The sequence below is a fragment of the Dunckerocampus dactyliophorus genome, chromosome 17, assembly GCF_027744805.1.
Source record: "Dunckerocampus dactyliophorus isolate RoL2022-P2 chromosome 17, RoL_Ddac_1.1, whole genome shotgun sequence".
NCBI lineage: Eukaryota > Metazoa > Chordata > Actinopteri > Syngnathiformes > Syngnathidae > Dunckerocampus > Dunckerocampus dactyliophorus.
The window spans coordinates 482,501-489,464 of record NC_072835.1 but is presented as its reverse complement, the minus strand read 5'-3'; positions in this window follow the sequence as shown (position 1 = coordinate 489,464).

The following is a 6,964-nucleotide window of genomic DNA, read 5'->3' as shown; positions in this document are numbered from 1 at the left end:
CCTCTACAAGAAGGGCCAGAGTCGCCTCCACCTGCTGAGGAGACTGAGGTCCTTTGGTGTGTGCAGGACTCTTTTACGGACCTTTTATGACTCTGTGGTGGCCTCAGCCATCTTCTATGCTGTGGTCTGCTGGAGAGGGGGCAGCACGGACAGGGACAGGAGCAGGATCAATAGACTGATCAGGAGAGCGAGCTCTGTCCTGGACGGTCCTCTGGACTCCGTGGAGGAAGTGGGGGAGAGAAGGATGTTGGCTAAGCTGACGTCCATCATGGACAACACCTCTCACCCGCTACATGACACTGTGGGTTCCCTTAGCAGCTCCTTCAGCAGCAGACTGTTACACCCACGGTGTAAGAAGGAGAGGTTCCGCAGGTCCTTCATACCGACCGCTGTCAGGCTCTACAACACCTGCACCACCTGAACCATGTTGTAGTCACTATGTATTCTTTACTTGCGTATCTTGCTTGCTTGCTGCTGTAACAAGTGAATTTCCCTGCTGTGGGATAAATAAAGTACAATACAATACAAAAATCCAAATAGTAAAGAAGAGGAAAGTATTCTAAAAGATATACTCTCAATCACTACTTGATCACTATTATTATAGACAATGATCCTATAAGGCTTTTACAACTACTAACAAAACTAGACCCGATCTATGAATGGAAGGCTCGACGGGCATACGTCAGATCAAGAGCAAAGTGGACGGAAGAAGGCGAAAAAAACACAGCTTACGTCTGCAGGTTGGAAAAAACACGACAAAAATCTCTGATGATCAATAGCTCTGAATGCTCTGATCAGCCTGTTATTGCAAAAGAAACGTGTGCCTTTCACCAAAATCTGTATGCCTCTTCTTACTCCTCTGAAGCAGCTGATATTTTCCTCAACAAAATTGGAGAATTTATTCCAAAAATTGACAAGGCATTTAAAGATAAATATGAAATAGATATGGAGCTGAATGACCTTGATAAAGCAGTGATGTGTTGAAAATGAGATAAATCCCCCGGCCCTGATGGGCTAACTGCTAACTTGTACAGACACTTTTGGGATCCTCTTTCAGGTGTTTATTGACACAGTAACTAGCGTAATGTAAATCTACCCACAAGCATGAAACAAGGCATGGTAACGCTAATACCAAAGCCTGGCAGGGATAATAGGACACTGGAAAATGACAGCCCAATTTCGCTTCTAAACAATGATGGTAAACTTTGAACATACATCTATACCAGTAGATGAAAAAAGGGACTAGGTCGCATAATGAATGGAACACAGTCAGGATGTGTAAAGAAAAGATGAATACACAACAACATAAGACTAGTACAAGACATCGGAGCTGATATCGAACATTCCCTGTATGTCCAAAGGTTTTAAGACCTGAAATGAGATCTGTCCATCTCGTGGAATACTAAGAGTAAGATTTCATGTTGACCGTAACTACTGTATTTCTGGGACTCCAGACCATCTTTTCTTTCACTGTATTTACACAAACACACTTTGGGAGGACTTTGAGGACAGGCTTTGTCCTACAGGACACCCTCACGATGGACAACATCTTATTTGGGGTGAACCTGAAGGAATGGCGAGCGGACTATGTTATAAATAACCTATGATTACTCTCCAAATATTTCATTCTTTGCTCAAAATGGAAACAAGTAAAGTCTCTTTTCACAGTGTTCCAAAAACACCTTGTAGGAAATGATCGAACTGCCTTAAAATGTATGAAAAGGTAAAAAAGCAACGTCACTCTTGAATGCTTTTGAAAAAATTGGAAGACCTCTCGTGTTAATCAGACAATTGTGTGAATGTGTGTGAGAAGGTTTTGTTTTGTTTTGTTTTACCTTGTGCCTTGAAGTTGTTGCCAAATTGTATGTATGTATCTACTTTGTGTTTGTTTAATGTGTGTGTTCTATTCTAAACAAAAAACAAAATGTTTAGCTGATGTAAATGTGTTAAAATTCATGTATTTTTATTATTATTATTATATAATATATTATGTATATTATATTATTATACATATGAGCACTTCAATTAAACTAACTTCTGAAAATGTTATATTTTCATGTCATAATAATAATAATAAAACACAATCAGTACAAATTCAAGCTAAAGCTACAAGCTGCCTGTTCTGGTCGATGGTGCAGACTTGTAGTTATGCACTACTTCTGTGAAGAAGCTGAAAACGACATTCTCAAGAGTTGAACGTGTACCTCTTATTTTCATCACACGAGTCTGTTTCCTTTTGACCGTTAACAAGCATAGATAACAAGCTCCTCCACGGCTCATCTCACCATGACACGCACAAAGGTTTTGCAGATCAAATGAGCCAACACTACATGTTGTGTAGAGAAATAGAAGTCAGGTTTATTAACCCTTACAGATTCTTCAGATGCCTTGAAAAATAGCAAGTATGTACACATTGCACACACTCCACGGTAGGAAGTGCTCCGGCCGTCAAACATTGCAGAAAAAGAGCAAATATTCACTAGTGAGTCCAACGTGTTAATGAGTGCAGATGAAAGGTTGTTTTGGTTTGTCGGTACTGCAAGGAAATGCAAACAGTGATCCTTCACGCGGGTCTAATCAGCACTCTGCAGCCTTCAAGAACATCAACACTCCAGGAGCTGCAAGCAAGCTACGCCCCCCCGCCACTATCCCACCGTAGGAACCACGGGAGCGTGGAAAACAAGACTTGAGCTGGAGTTTCAGTATTTCTGAGTGGCAGCAGGATAAAAGAGGAAGATCTCAGGAAGAGGAGGATGGCTTCAGCTTTGGTTATCTCCACATTGCAAAACAGTTGCAGAGGATGAGAATGCTAGCGTGAGGTCGAAGCTTGTGCACGGTTTATTGCTCATGGAACATATAAGATATATACAGTATATAAATGGAAGCAATACATGTGTTTGGAATTGATATAATCACATCTGGAAGCTCCTTTCTTTCAGTGCAAACTAAACAAAGTATTTCAGAGTCGTCAACCTGCCGCAGCCTGCTTGTTACACAGACCCTGACGGACCAGCGGGCCCGTCCTCAAACACTCAGTAAGGCTACTAGTGGCTTACCGGGTCCCGCCCAATAAAACCCAGCAAAGTGGAAGAGCGCCTTTTCGGCCTGTCTGGAACCAGGAGTTCCATCACCGGGCCACATGTGGACAAGCCATCAGAACCACAATCGCTCATCCACAAAGTCCATCATCCCCTCCCTGTCTCTCAGCATAACAGCAACACTGGTGCCTCACCACAAGTTTGGACTCCAGCTCACGTCAGACCAAGAAATATTGTGCTTTAGTGGTTGAGTCGCGATGCGTTCGTGCACCGTGACGACACAGTGAATTGAACAACATGAGTATAGACAAGTCTGTTGGTGCCGATGCTACATGCTATTTACAGTGTGGAAGCAAATCATTCCCGCCATCATGAGCACAACGTCGCAGGCCGGAGACAGAAGACATGTTGCTAAGTTCAAGTCTTATCCTCACACGTGACACGCTTTGGGATCTTGACTTTTGTAAGCATTGCTACACAAATTAAAGTGTCTGTCATCAGTGCTAACTTATACAAGTGTTCTCCCTTTAAATAAATAACTTAATCTGATTAATAGTTTCATCTTGCTGCATAAATCAGTTCAAGAGAGTACATGCAAACAAACCAAAAACAATAAAATGTGCTTTGCATCGTGTCCAGTGCCGTATGTGTGATGATGGCACATTTAGGCTAAAAGAGGGGAAAAAAAAGTGTGGAAACATGCAGTGGAATGTCTTGGTGCACTAATATGCCAACAATGGTTAACCTCCAGAGTTAACAAATACGACAGACACATCTGTTGGTTAGATACAAAGCTAACGCTAAGAGAACGGCTTCGCTTCGCAAGTTAACCTCACCAATTAGCTTTGCTAAAGCTAAAACATATACATATATACATATACATATATATATATATATACACACATATATATATATATATATATATATATATACAGTATGTCACAAAAGTGAGTACACCCCTCACATTTCTGCAAATATTTTATTATATCTTTTCATGGGACACCACTGAAGAAATGAAACTTTGCTACAATGTAAAGTAGTCAGTGTACAGCTTGTATAACAGTGTAAATTTACTGTCCCCTCAAAATAACTCAATACACAGACCTTAATGTCTAAACTGCAGGCAACAAAAGTGAATACACCCCAAGTGAAAATGTCCAAATTGGGCCCAATTAGCCATTTTCTTTCCCCAGTGTCATGTGACCCATTAGTGTTACAAGGTCTCAGGTGTGAATGGGGAGCAGGTGTGTTAAATTTGGTTTTATCACTCTCACACTCTCTCATACTGGTCACTGGAAGTTTAACATGGCACCTCATGGCAAAGAACTCTCTGAGGATCTGAAAAAAAGAATTGTTGCGCTACACGAAGATGGCTTAGGCTATAAGAAGATTGCCAACACTCTGAAACTGAGCAGCAGCACGGTGGCCAAGACCATACAGCGGTTTAACATCACAGGTTCCACTCAGAACAGGCCTCGCCATGGTCGACCAAAGAAGTTGAGTGCACGTGCCCAGCGTCATATCCAGAGGTTGTCTTTGGAAAATAGACGCCTGAGTGCTGCCAGCATTGCTGCAGAGGTTGAAGGGATGGGTGGTCAACCTGTCAGTGCTCAGACCATACGTCGCACTCTGCATCAAATTGGTCTGCATGGCTGTCATCCCAGAATGAAGCCTCTTCTAAAGATGATGCATAAGAAAAGCCCGCAAACAGTTTGCTGAAGATAAGCAGACTAAAGACATGGATTACTGGAACCATGTCCTGTGGTCTGATGAGACCAAGATAAACTTATTTGGTTCAGATGGTGTCAAGCGTGTGTGGCGGAAACCAGGTGAGGAGTACAAAGACGAGTGTGTTTTACCTACAGTCAAACATGGTGGTGGGAGTGTCATGGTCTGGGGCTGCATGAGTGCTGCCGGCACTGGGGAGCTACAGTTCATTGAGGGAACCATGAATGCCAACATGTACTGTGACATCCTGAAGCAGAGCATGATCCCCTCCCTTCGGAAACTGGGCCGCAGGGCAGTATTCCAACATGACAACGACCCCAAACACACCTCTAAGACAACCACTGCTTTGCTAAAGAAGTTAAGGGTGAATGTGATGGACTGGCCAAGCATGTCTCCGGACCTAAATCCTATTGAGCATCTGTGGGGCATCCTCAAACTGAAGGTGAAGGAGAACAAGGTCTCTAACATCCACCAGCTCCGTGATGTCGTCATGGAGGAGTGGAAGAGGATTCCAGTGGCAACCTGTGAAGCTCTGGTGAACTCCATGCCCAAGAGGGTTAAGGCAGTGCTGGAAAATAATGGTGGCCACACAAAATATTGACACTTTTGGCCCAATTTGGACATTTTCACTTGGGGTGTATTCACTTTTGTTGCCTGCAGTTTAGACATTAAGGTCTGTGTATTGAGTTATTTTGAGGGGACAGTAAATTTACACTGTTATACAAGCTGTACACTGACTACTTTACATTGTAGCAAAGTTTCATTTCTTCAGTGTTGTCCCATGAAAAGATATAATAAAATATTTGCAGACATACACACACACACACATATATATATATATATATATATATATATATATATATATATACACACACATATACATATACAGACTCTTTCCAAAAAATTAGAATGTCATGGAAAAGTTGTTTAATTTCCATAATTAAATTCAAAAAGTTAAACTTTCATAGATTATAGATTCAGGGCCCACAATTTAAACGATTCCAAGTGTTTATTTGTTTATTTTTACATAATTTGGGCTTCCAGCTCATTAAACCCACGAAAACTGGAATTCAAAAAATTAGAATACTGTGAAGAAATCAGCCCAAATTTTGCAGGGCATGAATGTTTTAAACTGAGTGTCACACACTAATCATCTACTAAACTCAAATCACCTGCACAGGCTTCCCCAGGTGTCATTAAATTGCTTCAGTTTGGTTCAATTGTCTCAGTTGGGTTCAATATGGGGAAGACTGCAGACATGACAACTGGCCAGAAGACCATCATTGATACCCTCCATAGGATGGGTAAGCCACAAAAGTTCATAGCTAAGGAGGCTGGTTGTTCACAGAGTGCTGTGTCCAAGCATATCAATGGAAAGTCTAGAGGAAGGGCAAAATGTGGCAGGAGAAGATGCACCAGCAAAAGAGATGACCGTGGGCTTCAGCGGATTATCAAACAGAGAAGATTCAAGAATCTGGCAGAGATCCAGAAAGAGTGGAATGAGGCGGGAGTCGCAGCTTCAAAAACCACCACATTCAGACGCATCCGAGAGATGGGCTACCACTGTCTGGTTCCTCGGGTCAAGCCACTTCTGAACCTGAGCCAACGTAGGAAGCGTCTCCACTGGGCCAAGGAGAAGAAGGACCGGACTGTTGGCCAGTGGTCCAAGGTCCTCTTTTCCCATGAAAGTAAAGTGTGCCTTTCATTTGGGAATCAAGGTCCAAAGGTTTGGAGAAAGACGGGTGAGGAACAGAACCCAAGCTGCCTGAGGTCCAGTGTGGAATATCCACAGTCCGTCATGATTTGGGGTGCAATGTCCGGTGCAGGTGTTGGTAAACTCTGCTTTCTTAAATCCGAGGTCACCGCAACAGTCTACCAGAATGTTTTAGAGGACTTCATGATTCCTTCTGCTGAGGATCTGTATGGAGATGCAGATTTCATCTTCCAGCAGGACCTGGCCCCTGCCCATACCGCCAGAAGCACCAAAACCTGGTTTGATGCCCATGCCATCACAGTGCTTGACTGGCCAGCCAACTCACTGGACCTAAACCCCATTGAGAATCTATGGGGTATTCTCAAGAGGAAAATGAGGGGCACCAGACCCAACAACAAAGAAGAGCTGACAGCAAGCATCAAGGAAATCTGGGCTTCCATAACTCCCAGGCAATGCCACAGGCTGATTGCTTCAATGCCACGTG